Below are 20,735 nucleotides of genomic sequence, written 5' to 3'. Positions count from 1 at the left end.
GCCAATTAAGTGGTTCATTTGGGCTCCCAGCAGGTGCCATGTTTGCCACCTTTATCATTGCTAGCAAAATGGCATGGCAGCAGGAAGATGTCAAACACGTTCCCTGATGCCTTCCTGCACCATTCATTAGCCTTCATTAACTTATGTTCTCTCTACACTGCAGGGCCAATTTCAAAGGGACACCACGAGGCATCTGCCTGATTCACTGTCACACCCTTTTGTCTCTGATCATTAACCAACTCTTCTTAACCTAAGGAATGTCACTGTCTCCTGGAATGAAGTGTCCAGGTAACTCTCCCCTCCTTACTATCCCACAAGGTCTGCAGCTTGTACTGGAGCTCAATAACTTTGAGCCTAAACTCCTCGAGCTGCAGACAGTTACCTCAGATTGTCAAATTGCAATAATCTCCACAAACTCCCAGACTAGATTTTTACCAGGCCTTTGGTGACATGTAGGGAGGTGAAAAGCTAGCAAAATGATGCAGGAAGGCATCAGGGAACATGTTTGACATCTTCCTGCCACCGTGCCATTTTGCTAGCGATGATAAAGGTGGCAAACGTGCCTCCCGCCGGGAGCCCAAATGAACCGATTGATTGGCCAAGGATCACATTCCAACATTATCGACATTCTGCCTGTGCTGAGTCTGCAGCGCCATGTTGGGAGACCATCAGTGTAACCTGACGGCCTCCCAGAGGGTTCCAGGGCAGGAGCTCCTTTTTGAAATTTCCAAGGCCAACAGAGGGTTCCTCTGATAGCAATGGCCATCTCCGTGGCAACATCTGTGCCTCACAACCCCTACCCAATTGCAGGGACCTACCTGTTTTGCCCCAGCATCCCTCAACCCCACTTACTCCTCTTTGAAGGTACCTAAGCCATTGAGGCACCTTCTTCATGCAGCTGCAGCCTCATCACTGGCCACCACTGGCAGTGGCACTGTTGAGCCTGTTGAGTATCTGGCCCTCTGAGTGACTACCACTTGTGCTGCAATGAAAGCTGAAACATTGGTCACTAAGGATGCTGAATCATGGTTGATTCCACAAGTGTGTGAATTTAGTTGGTCACAACTGCCATGATGTAAAGAATAGGCTATAAACTCTGCTGAAAGTCCTGTGCCAAGTTTGGGCCTGACTCTGCCATGTTCCCTGTCATTGAACAGAGGCTTTCTCGCAGGCTTCCCAATGCACTAAGCATTTCAGGCCTATCAGCCTTTTGTTGTAATACAGACCATCAGTGTTCTCATCTGAATCATCTGCAGCAGAACACGTGTATGTCCTCACTGTTCAACTAGCTGGCACCTCTACTATCCTTGCCTCTGTCCCGGCTGCTGGCAACTTGCGCTTGTCTCATCAAATGCCGATCCTACCTCTAAAATATACCCAAAGATGCAAGCAGGGTCAGTATCTGTGCTATGAGCGTGAAATCGAGTGACCGTGTGTCTTAATCATCACTGTCTCCCTGCTCTTCTACAATTGCTTAGGCAGGGTGCAGTTCTTTGGTATTTGAAATGAAAAAGGCATTTGGGTTGGGTTGTGAAGAGAGAGGAGAAAATGTAAAGTGGGAGATCACACCATGCTAGTAAGTCAGCAGTTAGGCATAGGGAGGAAGAGGGATATGAAAATGTATTTGGGATGAAGATACAGTAATATTCAATGGATTCAGCTTTGCCAGTGGCCATGACCTCAGCATTGGACCTTCCCATAATGGTCAGGACTGTCTCCTCCATGGGGCTTGGAACATACTGGCGTAACTCTTCCACACCTGCTTCCCCTGGGTGTGCGCCATCTTATCCAGCAAGAGAGAGGGCAGTGAATCAGTAAGCTTTGTGTGACATGTATGGGTGATGTGGTTCTCATGATTCAGTGTGTTGAAACTGTGAGATATGGGTGTGAGCCTTGCAGAAGTGCTAAGTGTGTGAGGGTGAGGTGAAACATATGAATGTCAAGTATTAGTCCTGATAGATAGATATTTTTGGCAGGTGAGTGATGGGGCTGTGGTGCATTGAGCAATGTATGAAGTTAATGATGCAGTTGGTGGAATATGACATATGAAGATGAATTCACTGAACCCACTAGTGTGAGGTCATTAAGCTACTTGTGGCACTGCATCCAGATGCTTGGAGCTACATTCCTGGCACTGACCTCCACGGCTGTCCATTCCACAGGCAGGATGGGGTTTCAACCAGTAATTAAAAAAATTTAAAACTTTTCAAACTCATTTTTAATACGTCCCTGCTCATGTGACAGAGCCACATCAGGGGACATGTTTTCCTTATTTTACAACAGTTTATTTTTAATGTTAAAAATCTTCAGCTCCCTGAGCTTAGGGAGCTTTCATTGAACACATCCGCATGCATGCTCTGGCTTCCATGCTCACCCTCCTCCCTCCCCACGCCACCCTGACAGGGCTGAGCGTTTCAGTGCGTGATTCACGTTAGCTGGCCATTAATTGGCTGGCCAGCGTGAAATCGCCATCAGGGCCGAATTGCAGGCGGTGGTCGGTTTGTGGCTGCTCTCAGGCCCATCTGCTGTGCCCGTCCAATGAAGTAAAACTCCTGCCCTATATATTCTTGATCGCTCCAACTGGCGGTATACACAATGCTGACTGATCACATGGCTCATTGAAAGCTGTGAATTCATTTTATTCACAGAAAATACAGCAGATTTAGCAAGATTACAAACTTCACTTATAACTTCTGTAACCTGAATCACATGTTTTTGATAACTTTTATTTGGGATTGATATTTATGCGGTATCTGATCAACCAATATACAGTGGAGCAGCGAGATTGAAAGCACTGAGGAATGCAGTTTACTGGACAGATTGTAAGGCTCTCTCCCCTTTAATTTCCAAACTAATACAGTATAAAACAAAATTTAAAAAAATACCTTGGTAATTAATTAAAATTAATCAAAGACACTGTAGCGTACCACAGGTTGATTGGGGCCTATTAACACCTTGTTCAGGCAGCGAATGAATTCCCCTCTGAACAGGTGAGGCAGTATCAGTGGAGAGAGGAATAGGGTTACCATTTCAGGTCAATGACTTTTCATCAGAATATAGCCTAGTTGGTTCAAAGACCTAGGTTCCCTCAATATACTTACGGCTGTTAGGGAAGGAGGATTGTATTTTCAAAAGCTGTGTGATTTCAGTGATTACAGGCTGAAGGTATTAAACAGCTAGATGTTTCCTCCTCACCTTCTTCTGCAATATAAACATTGTCTAATTCCTCTTTTGGACGAATGCTGAGTTACTCAACTATTTGTTGAGGCTCACATTGGGCTCAATCTTGCTGGGGTAGAGCAGCTCATGGTGTACACTGACATTTCCCTGCACCTTTCAGTTCAGTGTTCTTTTGCACTGTAAACTGCTGCAAGTTCGAGCGAGGGTAAGGGGACATCTGCACCTTAGTGAACAGTGGGACTGACAGTGGATCTGCTTAACCAATGTGTTTTAAGGATAGTAAAAGGAACAGCGGAATGATGGTGAAGGAGAGTGAATTGGAGCCAAATGTAGTGTGGAAACAGAAATAGAGAGAGGGCTAGAAAATGTTGTTTAAGAGAGAAAGAAAAAAAGGGAAAAGTAAAATATTATTTAAAAATTAAATTTTACATTTTAAAAATCTCAGACAAAAATTGAATGTATACATGAATTATAACTGAATACTTTAAATTATTCACTTTCCTGGCCAGGTAGGTTGATTGGCACTGCATTAACAATTATCAGATTGAACTTAGGCTATAATGATCAACTTTTCATAATTATTATAATTATTAACTTGCTGTGGTGAGTTTATCGGTAATTAATGTGCAAATCCAGCAAATTCCTAAAAATAATGAGAAGGCTAAGGGTGAGACCCCATTTGTGCAAAGCAAACTGTGAAGTTGAGTAAACTGACCAGCAAGCTCTAGTGATTTGCAACTCAGCATATTTCTTAATCACCTGAATTTATTAACCAATCTGCACATTAATAACATCATTAACACACTATTATTTTTCCAGTAAGATCCATCTCAATGACTCTCTTCCCTCTGTCTCTGTGCTAGCAGCCTGTGAACTGAGGCCCTCGGAGGCATATATAGCAATGGCTCCTCGTGGTCATAGGTTAAGGAGAGCTGGGCTCTGTTACAAATACCATTAAGTTAATAGGAATCTGAAATTAGACATGAGCCATGAGATTTGGTTTGCTGGCAGTTGCAGAACATAATATTGGTAACTGGGATCAGTACACATATTTTAGTGTTGTTTGCTTTATTCAAATATTTGGATAAAGAGAACATGTTGCGTGACATGGAGTTGTTTTCATTAAGAGGTTTTTGCTGTATCCTATTATGTTGTGGATGCCAGCTGCCAATGTGATTTCTTGATGCTGAAGTTTATGTTTATAGCTCTGCAAGGGTTTATAACAAGTGCTAACACCTCAGGATTGTGAGAGATCAACTCTGTGTTGCCAACAAACTATTGCAGATGACACATTAGACTACTTTTCATGTAAGTAATATATCTGTAACCTTGGTTACTAGGTCAGCATTCCACTAGGAAATCTGGTCCTTACCAGTCTTCTCTGGGAATCCAATACAAAGAAGCAGCAATATCTTTAGATTACTGTTTGCATATCATTTAAAAGAAAATTTGATTTAATTTAATTTTGAGTATAATGTAACATATCATTTTATGATAGTTCCGCTTGCACCTTAACAACACAACTTGCATTTAAATAGCACCTTTAACATAATAAAACATTCCACGATTCTTCTCAGAAGCATTATCAAACAAGAATTTGACACCTAGCCACGTAAAGAGGTGTTATGACAGAGAAGTCAAAGCTTTGTCAAAGAGATAGGTTCAGAGGAGAGATTCAAAAGAGAAGTATGAGGAGGGAATTCCAGAGCTTAAAGCCTAGACAGCTGAAGACACAGCCTCCAATGGTGGTGATAAGGAAATCAGGGATGTGCAAGAGGTTAGAACTGGAGAAGCAGAGATTCACAGCCTGGCTATGTATAAACCTCCATTTTATTATCAACTGTGGGCCTTCCCTGAGATCAAGGACCCCAAGGGCAGAAAGTCCTACCCGCCAAGAGCAGCCAGCCACTCAGAGCCTGTTACTCCTTATAGAAAATGAAGTTTAGTGAACCTGAGCACTGAATTTTAAAAGTCAAATTGTTTCTTACACTTTCATCCGTCTGTTACAGGAAAACAACTGCAAGAAAATAAATACTCCTTTAGCGATCAGCCAGTCACTGCTAAACAAGCTGAAGACCTACGACCTGAATTTGTGATCACGGCAATGATAATTGATGGCATCATGACATGACAGCAACTGCTCCCAATTATGCTAATACTTTCTGAGATTTGTCGTCCTCCCTGGTAAAATACATCTGCACTGTCTGCGACCTCCCCTCCCGTCATCATTCACCTGTCGCCTGGGATCCGGTGATGACCCTAGGCTTCAAGTGGGCGTTATGCTGGCAGCAGCCACCAAATGTTTATTTTCATTCCCCCCGCATATGCTTGCATTTAACCTCATTCAGTCTGCATACAGTGCTCATGTTTATTTTATTCAAACTGCATAATTCATTCTGCACTCTGTTTATATTCATCTAATCCACTCTGCACATGCTGGGCTGTATTTAATGGAGGAGGCGGGTGTCTCGCCTTCTGCCCTCCAGCTGGAGTGAGTTCCTGTATTGTCTCTTTACGGAAGGCCCGCTGAATTAAGTGCCACTCAGGCATTTAACTGGAGAGCAGTGGGCCTTCCCTGAGATCAAGGATCCCAAGGGCAGAAAGTCCTACGCGCCAAGAGCAGCCAGCCACTCAGAGCCTGTTAGCTCTATTGGACGTCAGCACCACTGCGGGAGGCAGTGGCTGCTGCTGGTATGACACTCACCCGAGGCCCAGGATCATTGCCGGATCACAAACCACAGGTTATTGATGGTGGAAGTGGGATTGTGGGGTGAGGGAGGTTGTGGGGATGGGGTCGACAGCAAGCAGTGGTTGGCTCTCTGTGGGAACCCCCCCGCCTCCCGGCTGTTGGGTCCCTTGATCAAGCACTGAGTGCCTTTGAATGAGGGACCTCACAAGAAGCCTGCAAGCATACTTGCACTGGTTAATACACGCGGTGGCAGGATGAGGCCTTAAGTGGGCAATTAATTCACATTTAAAGGCCTCGAATGACAGCAAGGTAGGAAGGCTGCCCACAGGCCTTCCTGCCATGGACTTAATCAGGGCCCAAGTCCACTACCCTCTGGCACCAACACGCTATGGGAGAGGGCATTAAATTCTGTCCACTATTTATGTTCATTCTCATTCACCCTGCAGACACTGCCTCTCTTCACTTTCACTGAACTTGCACTCACTGCTAATATTAATTGTCACATTTTATATCCATTTAGTAGAAATAATAACATATTTCAACATATTTTTATAATATGAAGTGGTTTCTATGACAGAGTCATGGCCACTAAAGTGCTGCTCGTCTACACATTCTGTCTATATCAAAGTATGTGGTAACTATGTCAATGTGGAAACTTTCTCCTTCTCCTGACCATGCACTATTCCAGACCATGCACTATCTGTTCCATTTGTTTATTCCTAAATAGTCTTGAATGTTTGTCCTGGTGCATCACCATAGTTCCACTCTGCATTTTCCTTGCCTCTTCAAATAGGCCAGCAACAATGGAACCATTATGCCCAGTGGAATACTCCATTATCTCAGTCAGAACAGTGTCCATTTTTACTCTTAACAAACACAAATTTATATATTCCCATTGCCAATTCCTGTAAACATTTCAAAGAGGATTTTCTGCAACTCTGTGATGGTTTGCAATTTTAATTCACGTTTTCACTTTTTAGCAGGATTCTTTACAACAGAATAAATGTTTGGCAATATCCATTTAATTTCAAGACTGGTGAACCCCACAAGGTAAAGAGAAGTCGACCTTGATTAACCAAGCACCTCAAAATTGCATTAGCTCAAGAGCTAAACATTACATATTATTGAATTCTGATAGTCACACATTTCAGAGACATGTTTGCTTTAACAAGATGAAGGTAATGGCAACTGTTAGTTTACTTAATGAATCATTCTGCTCAGTGCTACAAATGAAAAATTTGACATACAATTCATCAAAGTGGTCATAAATTCTATATAGATTGATCCAGTTGCCCATATGTTAGGTTCACAAGAATTCAATGTAGGGAAAAAAATTCTCAAAAAAAACGTTGTGCAGGGAGAGGCAAAAGCTCTCTTGAGTGTAGGGCAGAAAGGTATTAGAGTTCACGTCATTGATGCATTAATGTCATTAATAAGGCTCAAGTTATCAAATTCTACTGTACATAAGTTTAGTGATGATAAGTCTTAATTTGTATGTATTATTGGAATGTTGTTAAGAAGTCTTTAAGTTGGCATCTCTTTAAGTGTAAAATACTGTACTGTAGCTTTAAGGAGAAAAAAACACAGAAGTAGAATGAGGTTGTAGTTGCATTCGGTCTCCAGTGAGTCCACCATTAGCAGTAAACTGAAGCCAAAACAGGAATTCTGTTTGGCTAAAAAGATGCCCTAAGGGCTAGAATTGTAAGAAAAGGTATAGTTTAGGAACAGAGGACTTAGGAACAGGAGTAGGCCATTCAGCCTTTCAAGCCTGCTCCACCATTCAACAAGATCATGGCTGATCTGGTTGTGGTCTAAAGCCCTCTTTCCTGTCTGCCCCCTCATAACCTTTGACTCCCTTGTCTATCAAATGTTGTAGTGAAATCATAAGTACTTCTCCCATTGGTCAGCAATTGTAAATATAGGGTGTAAGTTGAGGTTAGGTTGTTGTAGGGAAGCAATACACTCACTTCTCATTGCTCAGGAGTTGCGACTATATGGGTAAAGTTATAAGTTCTATTTACACCGGTGCTCAGACATGGGCTGAATGATGCAAAAGCTTCCTGAAAAAAAGGGTATAAAAATAGGAGACTAACAAAGACCAGGGGTATTTGCATTTGCCAGGGGGTAACATTAGTCTCAGGAGACTTGCTAACAGGGGGCTCTTACCGGGAGAGAGTTGGGAGTTAGTAGATGTGCAGGTTGATGGGCAAGGTTTGGGGTTGACTGCAAGAAACCCAGAGGTAAATATGTGGCAAAGATACAGAAAATTGGAGGAAACCTGTCTGGTTTTCTGCACTCATAACAGGTCAGGTACCTTGTCATAGGTTAGGATTGGAAAGAATACCCTTGCCAATTGGAAATTCTACTCTTACAAGTGATGAATAGATACAGGAAAGTGACTGATGCCTGTGGAACCTAACCTTTGGTATCAGTCATTGGGCGGAATCCCAGATTCCAGATTTGCACCAAGCACGATAGCTGGCGAGAAAACCAATGTTTTACCTGTTGGCTGTAATGATAGCTTCTCAGGCTATATTGTCCCAAGTCCACCATTATTTATGCATTCCAGGGAAGCACACCATTTCCATCGCTGGCAAGCTCTCATTCACCCACCACACCATCACCTCGCCACTTCATCACACCGGGTGCCATGTTTGAAGTCCAGTGTGTGCACAACTCTCAGTGCTTCCAGCAAACAGCGGCTTCATGGAAGACATGGCCCCAAAAGGCAAAAAGACTGCAGCTCCCAGGTTTAATGGCGTGTCCCTCATCGAGACCCTTTCGGATGCAGTGGAGGCTCGCCACTGTGTCCTGTATCCCTGCTCTGGCTGCAAGATGGGCAGCAACATCACCAATCCAGCTTGGGAGGTGGTGGTAGCGGAGGTCAGTGCAAGCGCCCTTCAAAAGAGGACAGCCACCCAGTGCCACAAGAGGATGAATGATCTCCTCTGTTCCACCAGGGTAAGTCTTCTCATCTCTCAACTCACACTCACAAGCCCATCATACATTCACAGGGCGCTCACTCATTGCCAGTTCAAGGGACATCACCATTCACTCTCACACACCTTCATTGTCCTCATCCACTCACCACCCTCACATGCCAGGCGTACTTATCATCTGGCCTGGCAGGCATCCTGCTTACACTCTCTCTATCTCTATTCATGCAGGACAAGCGGGCACACAACAACAGGGAGAGGTCACAGACTGGTGGAGGAACGCCTGAAATCAAGCTCCTCACAGACTTTGAAAACAGAGCCATCCAGTTGGCCGGCGAGGATCTGGACCGTTCCTGTGTTGACGGTGAGGTCAGTGCTGCTCTACCAAGTGAGGATCCAGCAGTGCAACATCCATCAGACAACCATGCTGTGAGCGATGTGTCCTGTTTCACAGGCCACTGCCATACACTAATTATCTCCCCTTGCTTTCACAGGCACAGCTAGGAAACAGCCAACGGAGTCCACAACCCAGGGCCTCCAATCAAGCCCTGAAGGAGCCTCGGAAGAGAAATCTGAAGGCACCCTCCTTGAAGACCCATTATAGTGCTTACTCACACCCTCCACCAGCACAGAGACACACACCTCAGAGGGACCTAGCTTTACAGTAGCCTCGGGATCACAATCTGGCAAGCACATCGCACTGTCTGATCCACGGCGGGCAGTAGCTGCAGGGGCTTCCCAGTCTCCAGCACTCGGAGGACTGCTGGAGGCCAGAAATTTGCTGAATCTGAGTCAGATGACAAGTCTCTGGATGGTCATATCTCAGTTGCTGGAGCTGCAAAGGCAAACTCGGGAACATGGGGAAGAGTTGTCAGCTGTACTCCTCAGACTGCAAGGCACGATGAAGGAGCCCGTCTGGCTTCAGGCTGAGGTGCATTGCAATGCACTGAGGTCATCATGAGTAGGCTGGAGGCCACCATGCAGGACTTGGTCCAGGACATCGCTCCTGCTCTGCTGCACAGGCTGAACTCCATTGCTGACCGCCATAGTTGGCTTTCAACAGTATGTATGTGAGAGTGGTGCGGGGCAGCTCGATCTCACACCAGCCATCCCTTCTTCTCAATGATCTAGCCAAGGGCCCTTGGGCACCCATAGAGAGGAGGATCAGCAGTTGTTACCCACAGCAACCCCCACCCTCCTGGGATCATCCATCCAGGTGACTCCTGGGGTGTCCAGCCCATCCACCCATCCAAATCCCATCTTTCTGTGACATCAGCAGCTCCAGCTCCACAGTTTGAGGAGGGTGCCACTGCCACACAGCAGGGCCCCAAGCAGGCCAGAGCCCTCCAGGTCTTGGCCCTTCAGAGGACGCCCGTCAAGGTCATCCCAGACTGGGCATAGCAGTCAGCAGGCTGCCTCCAACTTCGCTGTGGATGTCCGAGGAGAATCAAGATGTAGCAGCAGGGTCAGGAAGGTTGAGAAGATGTTGCACAACCTGGGCACTGATGTTAATCAGTTGCACATACTATTTACTATTGCCAATAAACTTCTAAGAATGTCTCCCTGCCTATGGCTCCTTGTTCTGATGAGCAGTGTTCTTGTCGCTCAGATGTGAAACTTCTCTGCACAAGCTCAAGGCAGGTGTCTCAGTCCAGGGCCTCTTCCCTGTGCTTTGTGCAGCCTTCAGACCAAAGTGATAGTCCAGTCTCACACTCCTGGACATATTTCTGATGCTTGCACCTTGATAGTGCTTGTTATTGCTGCCAGAATGTCGTGGGCAGACGTAACAGAGTTCCATCATTCTTTCTGTGTGCTCTCAGCACCTTTAAGGTGGTGCTGGCCCCCATCTTGTCAGCATCTGTGATCAGTGATGCTATGCTCCTGAAGGGATCTGATGCTGAAGATGGACAAATGATCAGATGCTCTTAAAGTTTCCTGGCTGCGTCTCTGTGATATGACCCTGATCACAGAGCGCAAGTGAGTTGCCCTCAACCAGATAGGAGTCAGACATTCACAGAGACAATGTGAAGATTTACGGAGTGTCCTCACTGCATGCCGTCATCATCGTCAATAAATCTAGCAGCTATGAGGGCCTGCCGAGCGCGCATGCCTTGTCTGGCCAGTGTGAGGGACTCATCGCCGTTATCTTTGGCCTTGACGACCTCCTCACCCTCATCCCTGTCGATATCCTCCTCATTGGAGGAGACCTCCAGCTTCTCCAACTGCTCCTCAGCCAGGTCCCCTTCCTGTGCAGCGCCAGGTTGTAAAGGGCGCAGCAGATAATGACGATGTGTGACACCTTCCGTGGATTATATTGCAGGGCTCCACCAGACCACTTACTATGGGCATGTGAAGCAGTGGTATTCTGTTGACATGGTTGAGCATTTGAAAGAGAGGGTATGGAAGGAAGCTTGAATGCACATGGCAATCCAGGGAAGAGGACCATTGGAAGGAGAGTTCAAAATCCTGCAGGTGGACCTTTGTGGAATGTCAATGAGAGAGCGCATTGGTTTGCGAGAAGATTCCAAAGTGAGTTCTTCCAGAGTGGAGATTGGAAATCCTCGTGTGAAAGAAGGAGTTCAGTGAGACTGGTTGGCTCATGGTGTGGCAAGCATCTAGGGGCACAGTGGTATTGTCACTGGACTACTATTCCAGAGACCCAGGGTAATGCTCTGGTGACCCAGGTTCAAATCCTGCCATGACAGGTGGTGGAAATTGAATTCAATAAAAATCTGGAATTAAAAGTCTAATGATAACCATAAAACAATTGTCATAAAAACCCATTTGGTTCACTAATGTCCTTTAGGGAAGGAAATCTGTCATCCTTACCTGGTCTGGCCTACATGTGACTCCAGACCCATAGCAATGTGGTTGACTCTAAAATGCCCCTGAACAAGGGCAACTAGGGATGGGCAATAAATGAATCTAAAACGAAGTTGATTTGAGATGGCATCTGTCACTTGGTTTCAGAATGTGGCATGCCTGACCACAGGTCATCTATTGGTTTACATGGACTGTGTATTTAGTGTAAAAATTAGAGTGTAACTTGTGTTATCCTGACAAATATGTATACATCTGTAAAGGTATAGTTGTAAGTGAAGGAGTATTATAATATAGTTCATCTTTTCCTGGTTAATAAATTGTAAAAGTTCATCAGCTGACTCCTATGACTCTGTTCATAGTAGCCACTCTCCTTGTATTTAAACAAAAAATATAAGTTAGGATCTATCAAGCCGGTTCCACCCTGGGATCTGGTTTGTCGAGCAGTGGCATCAGTTGGGATCATAACAAAGTGGGGGCTCGTCCAGCCAGGGGAAACATTCTCTCAGTGTTCACCCTGTCAAGCTGCTTCAGAATCTTAAATAAAAACAGAAAGTGCTGGAAAATCTCAGCTAGGTGTTTGGGTTCCAAAGAAGAGTCATTTTGGACTTGGAACGATACCTCTGTTTCTCTCTCCACAGATGCTGCCAGGGTTTTCCAGCACTTTCTCTTTTTATTATAGATCTTTAACATCTGCATTATTTTGCTTTTACTGGTCTTCAGAATCTTGTATGTTTCAATGAAATCACCTCTCATTCTTCTAAACTCCAGAGTATATAGGCCCAATTTACTCAGACTCTCATCATGGGTTAACTTGCTAATGCCAGGAACTGGTGAACTTACGATGTGCTGCCTTCCTTGGATATGGAGATCAAAACTGCACACAGTACTCCAGGTGGTCTCACCAAAGCCTTGTACAATTGTAACAAGATTTCCTTATTCTTATATTCCAAACCCCTTGCAGTTAATACCAATATGTCATTTGCCTTTTTAATTGCCTGCTGTACCTGCATGCTAACTTTCAATGTTTCTTGTACAAATACACCCAAGTCTCTCTTAGTTTCAACATTTAGAATAAACTTTATTCTGTTTTTCTATTATTATCACTGAAGTGAATAACCTCACACTTCCCCACATTATACTCCATCTGTCAGCTTGTGGTCCACCCACTTAACCTGTCTAGATTTCTTTTCAGCTTCTTTGTGTCCTCCTCAGAGCTTACACTTCCACCTAGCTTTGTATCATCAGTAAACTTGGATGCATTATTCTCAGTCTCTTCATCTAAGTCATTAACATTGATTATAAACAACTGATGCACCTGCATTGATCCTTGCGGCACTCCACTAGTTACAGCCTACCAAGTTGAAAATGCCCCATTTATCACTGCACTCTGTTTCCTGTCTGTTAACCAATCCTCCATTTATACTAACATATTACTCCAATTCCATGAGCCCTTTTCTTGCATATTAACCATTTATGTGGCACCTTATCAAATGCCTTTTGGAAATCCCAAATATACTTTATCAGCTGGCTCCCCTTTATCTACCCTACTAATTACAACCTCAGAAAACTTTAATAAATTTGTCCAATATGATTTCCATTTTGTCAAACTGTATTGAGTCTGACTGAACATACTATGATTTTCTAAATGTATGTTTAAGACACCCTTAATAACAAATTCTTAACTTTCTTGATGCCTGATATTTGGCTGACTGGCCTATAGTTTCCTGTTTGTCTCTCACTTGAACAGTGGTTCTACATTTCCTACCTTCCGAACTGCTGAGACATTTTAGAATCTAAGGAATTTTGGAAAATCATAACCAACTCATCCATTATCCCTGCAGCAACCTCTTTCGGAACTCCAGGACGTAGACCATCCGGTCCTGTGGATTTGTTGGCTTTTTAGTTCCATAACTATCTCTAATTCTTTTTTCTGCTGGATATAATTGCTTCATATCCTTACTATTATTAGCTCCTTGGTTAACCTCAATTTCTGGCGTGCAATTTGTGTCTAGTACTGCAAAGACAAACACAAAATATTTGTTCAATATCTCTTTCATTTGTTCATTCCCCATAATCATTTCTCCTGTCTCTGCCTCCAAGGGACCATTATTTACGTTAGCTACTCTCGTCCATGTGTAGAATTTCACAAAACTCGCTGGAATAGAATACATTGCGGGGGTGGGAGCCGAGTAGAAGGGAGTGGTGCCAGGCAATAGTGCAGGAGGACTTTCATCAGAGTCCTGACAGCGGAAGCCTGGATTCAAATCAAGTGCACAGTGGAGAGCTCGTGGTGTGACAAAGCTGCCTGCAAGCGGAGGGGATATCAATATGACTATTGACAAGCTTATTGCAGTTAACTTGCATTTCTCTCACCCAAATTAAGTGAAGCCTTGCGAATTTGAATGGGAGCAGCACAGGCCCCCTGTGACTTTGGAAACCCGAGGGTTGCAAACTAACAGTTTTCAGCCGGCTTCTTTGACTCACACTGTGAAAGTTGATCTGATTTCCATGAAAGTGAGGTCCAGAACAAACGAGTGAGATAATGAGAAACCTGTCGGGAAGAGAGGAGCGGCTCTGCGGAGCTGAAATCTCTCAGGCAGCAACTCACCACTGCATCAAGGAGGTCACCAATATGCTTTCAAGAGGGCAGGCTGAGAAGTCCATAGGATTTGCTGCCATCACCAGTTTTCCATGTGTGCAAGAGGTCATCAACTGCATACATCGCTGTAAAAGCACCATCTCACCAGCCAGTGGCCTTCATTAATAGAGTGGGCTTCTATTCACTCAATGCCCAATTAGTCTGTGACCACACTAAGCATATCATGCAGCTGTGTACTAGCTAGCTTTCTCTCATGCTCAACTTTCTCCCTCTTTATTATTTTAGTCATTCTTGGGTAGTTCTTAAAATTTGACCAATCTTCTGACTTACTACTAACCTTTGCAGCTTTGTATGGTGTTTCATTCAATTTGATACAATCCTGAACTTCTTTATTCAGCCAAAGATAATGCATCCTTCGCAAAGAATCTTTCTTTCTTACTGGGATAAATCTTTGCTGAGTTATTAAATACCTTTTTATCTTATTTAATAAATATTAAATAAGTATCTAGGCCATTCAAATGAAATAGCGAGCCCTGCATGTTTATTATTCCCAGTTTGGCATCTTTATGAATTGTAAGGGACTCTACTCACACTGGGTAACTTGTTATGATCACATAGCATGGATCATGTAGTTCTATGCCTGATACTCTGGCAGCAGTCATGAGCTTTTCATTGTGATCCAGTCCTTGGTGCTGCCTTTATTCCAACAAGGCTGCTAATTACAGGTTAGCTATTGGGCGACAGTACCCTTATCCAGTAGATACGAGGTTCTTGCTCCCGGTATGGATGAGGGCACAGACTGCAGGGAGAATGAGCAAATTGACTGGGCTATTCTATTTGGATATATGACTCATGATTTCTGTCAGGAACATGTGCACGGCTGTAGAGATGGCCTACAATAAGAGCCATGACAGCACAACATTGAGCAAATAATTAGTGTGGTTAAGCAATGCTTCTCCTAACTAGAGAAGTTCTGGAGGAGTTTAACAGTTAACTCCCTGAGCGTTTTTCCAGATTTGTGCTTGTCTATTGCATGCTCCGCTGCTGCACCATCATGAGGTTCAGCCTCTGCCAGCACCTGGGCAATAACAAGTACATGAGGAGGGTTGTAGATAGGACTTTAAACTAATTAGTGGGGGGAAGGGTTCAATTGAAGGGAAGTTTAAAGAATCAAAAAGAAAAGAGAGAGCAGAGGTGCAGGGTAGTGAAGAGGCGAGCAATAATCAAAGTGTGACAAGAAGTGGCACAAAATATATACAGAGGAGTGCAGCAAAAAAATAGAACCAGAATGAGTAATAATGGTAAAAAGTCAAAGCTTAAGGCTCTTTATCTGAATGCATGCAGCATTTGTAAAAAGATAGATGAGTTGACGGGACAAATAGAAATTAACAAACGTGACTTGATAGCTATTACAGAGATGTAGTTGCAGGCTGATCAAGACTGGGAACTCAATATTCATGGGTATTCGACATTTTGGAAAAATAAGCAAAAAGGAAAAAGGGGTGGGGTAGCTTTGTTAATAAAGGAAGGTACATCTTCACACATCTGTAACTGTCTGACTAAATCTTCTTCCTTCATCCATTCCCCTCGAGAAAGGATTAGGCTGTGCAGGGCACAGCATACAACAATAATGAGCGACACACAATCTGATGGATATTGGAGCCAGCCCACAGACTGGATAAGGTACGAGAGCTTCACCTTGAGCAGCCTCATCTTCCTCTTGGTTGTGTGTGCCCTTTGTTCTCTCTTCTGTGGGGATTTGAGGATGTTTGATAGTACAGTGGTTCATCTGAACTTAGAAGCTTGGAAATGTAAGAACAAGAATAGGCCACGTAGCCCCTTAAGCCTGATCTGCCATTGCCAGTCCTGCTCTTCCTCCCCTAATGTTGCTTTGCATCTTCCACTTTAAGTTGGTCCTCCTCATGTACTTGTTACTGCCCAGGTGCTGGTAGAGGCTTAGTACTGGTGCCAGTGCCCATGAATCAGAACCCATTTCTCCCACACCAATCTTTGAGCCACGCATTTAGATCTCTAATCTTATTTACCCTATGCCAACATGCAAGTGGCTCAGGTAGTAATCTGGAGATTATTACCTTTGTGGTTCTGCTTTTTAATTCAGCCCCGAACTGCTCGTAGTCCCTCAGCAGAACCTCTTTCCTAGTCCTACCTATGTTGCTGGTACCTACGTGGACCATGAAAACTGGATCCTTTCCCTCCCACTCCAAGTTCCTCTTCAGCCCAGAAGAGATGTCCTTAACTTTGGCACCAGGTAGGCAACACAGCCTTCAGGACTCTCTGTCTTTGCTGCAGAGAATGTTATTTAATCCCTTAACTATACCATCCCCTATTACTACTACATTTCTCTCCCCACTTGAATGGTGCTCTGTACCACGGTGCTGTGGTCAGTTTGCTCATGCTCCCTGCAGTCTGTGCCCTCGTCCATACCGGGAGCAAGAACCTCGTATCTCCTGGATAAGGGTACTGGCTGAGGCTCCTCCAAAGCTAAAGTCTGGATCCCCATACCTGCCTCACTTGCAGTCACACCCTCCTGTCCCTGACCATTATCAAAATTTGATGTAATTAATCTATGGGGTGTGACTGTCTCCTGAAATACAGTATCCCAGTAACTGTACCGCTCCACGATGTGTCACAGTGTCTGTAGCTCAGACTCCAGCTCATCACTCTGAGCCGAAGTTCCTCAAGCAGCCAACACTTGCTGCAGAGGTGGTCACCGTGGATCACACTGGTGTCCACCAGAGCCCACATACTACAACTGCAACACATTGCTTGCCCAGCCATCTCTATTCTAATTAATTAATTAATCTGGATGTCAAATATTTTAAAAGTGAATTTCTTAACTATACTGTTCAGCTGTAATAATGTCTCCTGCTTTAAACCACTTGGTCAATCAAAAGAGACAGGGGAGAGATACCCGCCAATCAGCTACCTGTTTTCCTTTGACGTCAAACTTTGGTTCTGACAGGTAGAAATATATTGAAGGGGCTCTCTGCCATCGTTTTTTATTGCCCACCACCACTGCCCTTCTCACGCAGGTCCACTCTCTGTGAACATGCTTCCCATTGGCCAGCCCTTAATGGCAAGCCAGCACATAATTGCTATTGGCAGCCAGTGGTGGGCAGGAGTGGATGTTATGCCTGCTTTCGCTTCCACCCATGAGGATTGGTCGCCAACCTTGAAATCCTGCCCAAGGAATAGCTGAACACAGGAGACTGCCATTCAGCCCATTATGCCTGTGCCTGCTCTTTCAAATAAAAACAAGTTAGCCTAACTGCCCCACTCTTATCCTGTATTGCTGCAATTTTTTCTCCTTCACCTATTTAAAGGATGGATGAGGGAAGATGTGAATGCATTGGAGAGTGTGTAGAAGAGGTTTACAAAAATGGTTCCTGAGATAAGGAACTTCATTTATGAAGATAGGTTGGAGAAGTTGGGACTGGAGAGGAGAAGGCTAAGAGGAGATTTGATAGAGGTGTTCATAATCATGAGGACAGACAAGTTAGGGAGAAACTGTTCACGCTCGTAAGAGGTTCGAGATTGAGAGCACACAGATTTAAAGTGATTGCAAAATAAACAAATGTGATATGAGAAAAACCTTTTCACAGAGCGAATGGTTCAACTCTGGAATGCACTGCCTGGATGTGTGGTGGAGGCAGGTTCAACTGAGGAATTCAAGAGGGCATTAAATGATTATTTAAATAGAAACAATGCACAGGGTTACCGGGAAAAGGCAGGAGAATGGCATTGAATCATAATGCTCATTCGGAGAGCCAGTGCAGACACAATGGGTCGAATGGCCTCCTTCTGCATTGTAACAGTTCTGTGATTCTGTGATTCTATTTATCCAGTTTCTTGTTGAAGGCTACCATTGAATCTGTTTCCCTATCAGGCAACGCATTCCAAATCCTAACCACTCATTGCATAAGAAAAAGATTTTCCTCATGTCACCTCTAGTTCTTTTACCAATGTGTCCTCTAGTTAGCGATTGTTCAGGCAGTGAAAATAGCTTCCCTTTATTTACTCTGTTTGTGTTTGTTCCTAATAACATGGCTATGAGGATTCTCCCTAATGGCTACAAAGATTGCCTTCCTTCCATTGAACACTGCCGATAGTAGCGCTGAGCGACCTCAAGCATCATTGGACCTTCAGGACCTGGCTGCAGACTGTATATTGTCACAGGCTGGGCAATCTGGCCCAGCTGGCTTTTTGTGGCACTAACAAGGACACTGGTGGATTGAGTGTCTGAGCATCAGGCATTTTGTCACCTTACATCCCACATATCCCTCCATTAGGACCAAGATGATTCTCCTGAAATATTGCCTCAGCATTCCTATGGCTCTGCAGGAGAACAGGAGCAAGATGATGCACTGAAAGTCCATTATCAACATTGGTCCCCAGAGTCAGAGACAGAGTTTTGATCTACAATGGTGTCAAAGGTTATGGGGCACAGACAGGAAAGTGCAGTTATGGCCACAGTCAGATTTGTCATGATCTTATTGAATAGCAGAGTAGGCTCAAGAGGCCAAATGGCCTACTCCTGCTCCTATTTCTTATGTTCTTATGTAATACAACAGTCGTCTGAACTTCCATGTTTTCTGCTGTTTAAGAAGTATGGCTGCATTTTTGTAGTGTCAGAGATGCCCAATTTCTACCCCCCACCACCTCCCTTCCCCCGGACCTCCACTCAGCCAACAAACAGTGTGAGTTGTGCTGCTGCATGAGGTGCCAGCAGCAATTTCTTGTGCTCGTGGGGCTGTGCAGCATGAACGTTACACCGCCCCCCAACCCCAGGGCCTGATTTTGGGCATGATCGCATTTTGGTCACTATTTGTGCAGTTTCTGGCAGTTCCTCACAATTTCTCAGGCAGAAAATGCTTTTGCTGTTATAGCTATTTCCCATGAATCACATAGCTCATCTGAACAGCAGCATCCCTTCACATTGATTGCTGCTTTCCCAATGACTACATTAATTCAGAAAATTTATCTTTACTTACATTTCAGTGAACTGATCATAGTTCTCATCATGATTTGCTTCATAGAGTCTTCAAAAATTATATTCTTTTATTACAGCTACCTGCTTCAAGCAGGTGGACTTCCCATTCTTGTCCTTAAAGAAATAAATAAGCATTAATTTCTCTTGAAACACATAACACTCTTGATTTACCTTTCCTTCCTGGGATAAAAGCATCAGGGATACCCTTGTGAATGGAAAGTTGTCTCAAGTGGTGTTCCACAGGGCTCGGTGTTGGGACCCTTGCAGTTTGAGTTATATATTAACAATTTGGACGTGAACGTGGGGGGCACGATGGGGAAATTTGCAGATGACACAAAGATTGGCCGAGTAGCGGATAGTGTAGAGGATAGCCATAATCTCCAAAATGGTTTGGTGGAGTGGGCGGTATAGTGGCAGATGGATTTTAACATAGAGAAGTGTGAGGTCATAAATTTAAGGAGGTCAAGCAGTTAGAGGGATTACACAATAAATGGGAACATACTAAGAGGGGTAGATGAAGTGAGAGATCTTGGCGTACAAATACACAGGTCCCTAAAGGCAGCAGTTCAAGTAGACAAGGTTGTAAAGAAGGCATATGGAATGCTCTCCTTCATTGGCAGAGGTGTAGAATATAAAAGTAAGGATATAATGTTGGAATTGTATAAAACACTGGTGAGGCAACAACTAGAGTATTGTGTGCAGTTCTAGTCACCACATTACAGGAAGGACGTGATAGCTCTAGAGAGAATGCAGAGGAGGTTTACAAGAATGTTGCCAGGGTTAGAAAAGTGTAGCTATGAGGAGAGATTGGATAGGTTGGGGTTATTTTCCTTAGAATAAAGAAGGCTGAGAGGTGACTTGATTGAGGTGTACAAAATTGTGAGGGGAATAGATAGAGTGGATAGGATAAAATTGTTTCCCTTGGTGGAGTATTCTAGAACCAGGGGACATAGATTCAAGATAAGTGGCAGAAGGTGTAAGGGGGGGCGGGAGGAAGAACATTTTTACGCAGAGGGTAGTGGGTGTCTGGAGTTCGCTGTCCAAGTTGGTGGTAGAGGCAGAAACTCTAAACTCTTTTAAAAAGTACCTGGATCTGCACCTTAAGTGCTGTAAGCTCCAGGGCTATGGGCTGGGTGAAGGAAGATGGGATTAGAAAGGGCACCTGGGTGTCCTCGGGCTGGCATGGACAAGATGGGCAGAATGACCTCCTACTGTGCTGTAACTTTTCTATGGTTCTATGGATCAATATGATGAGAGATTGAAAAGCTCTGAGAGGTTTGACAAATAATGGCAGACATGATTGTCATTTCTTGGCAATTACTCTTGGCTGATAAATTATTTCTCCTTGCCCTTCTCAACCTGTTGACAGCCTTTGTTATGGTTGACCATACCATTCTCCTCCAATGGCTCTCCACCATTGTCCAGTTTGGTAGGACTGCATTGGCATGGTTCCATTCTTATCTATCTAATCTTTATCAGTGAATCACTTGCAATGGC

The sequence above is a fragment of the Carcharodon carcharias genome, chromosome 11, assembly GCF_017639515.1.
Source record: "Carcharodon carcharias isolate sCarCar2 chromosome 11, sCarCar2.pri, whole genome shotgun sequence".
Taxonomy (NCBI): Eukaryota; Metazoa; Chordata; class Chondrichthyes; order Lamniformes; family Lamnidae; genus Carcharodon; species Carcharodon carcharias.
The sequence above is the reverse complement of the archived record's forward strand: the minus strand, read 5'-3'. Positions refer to the sequence as shown.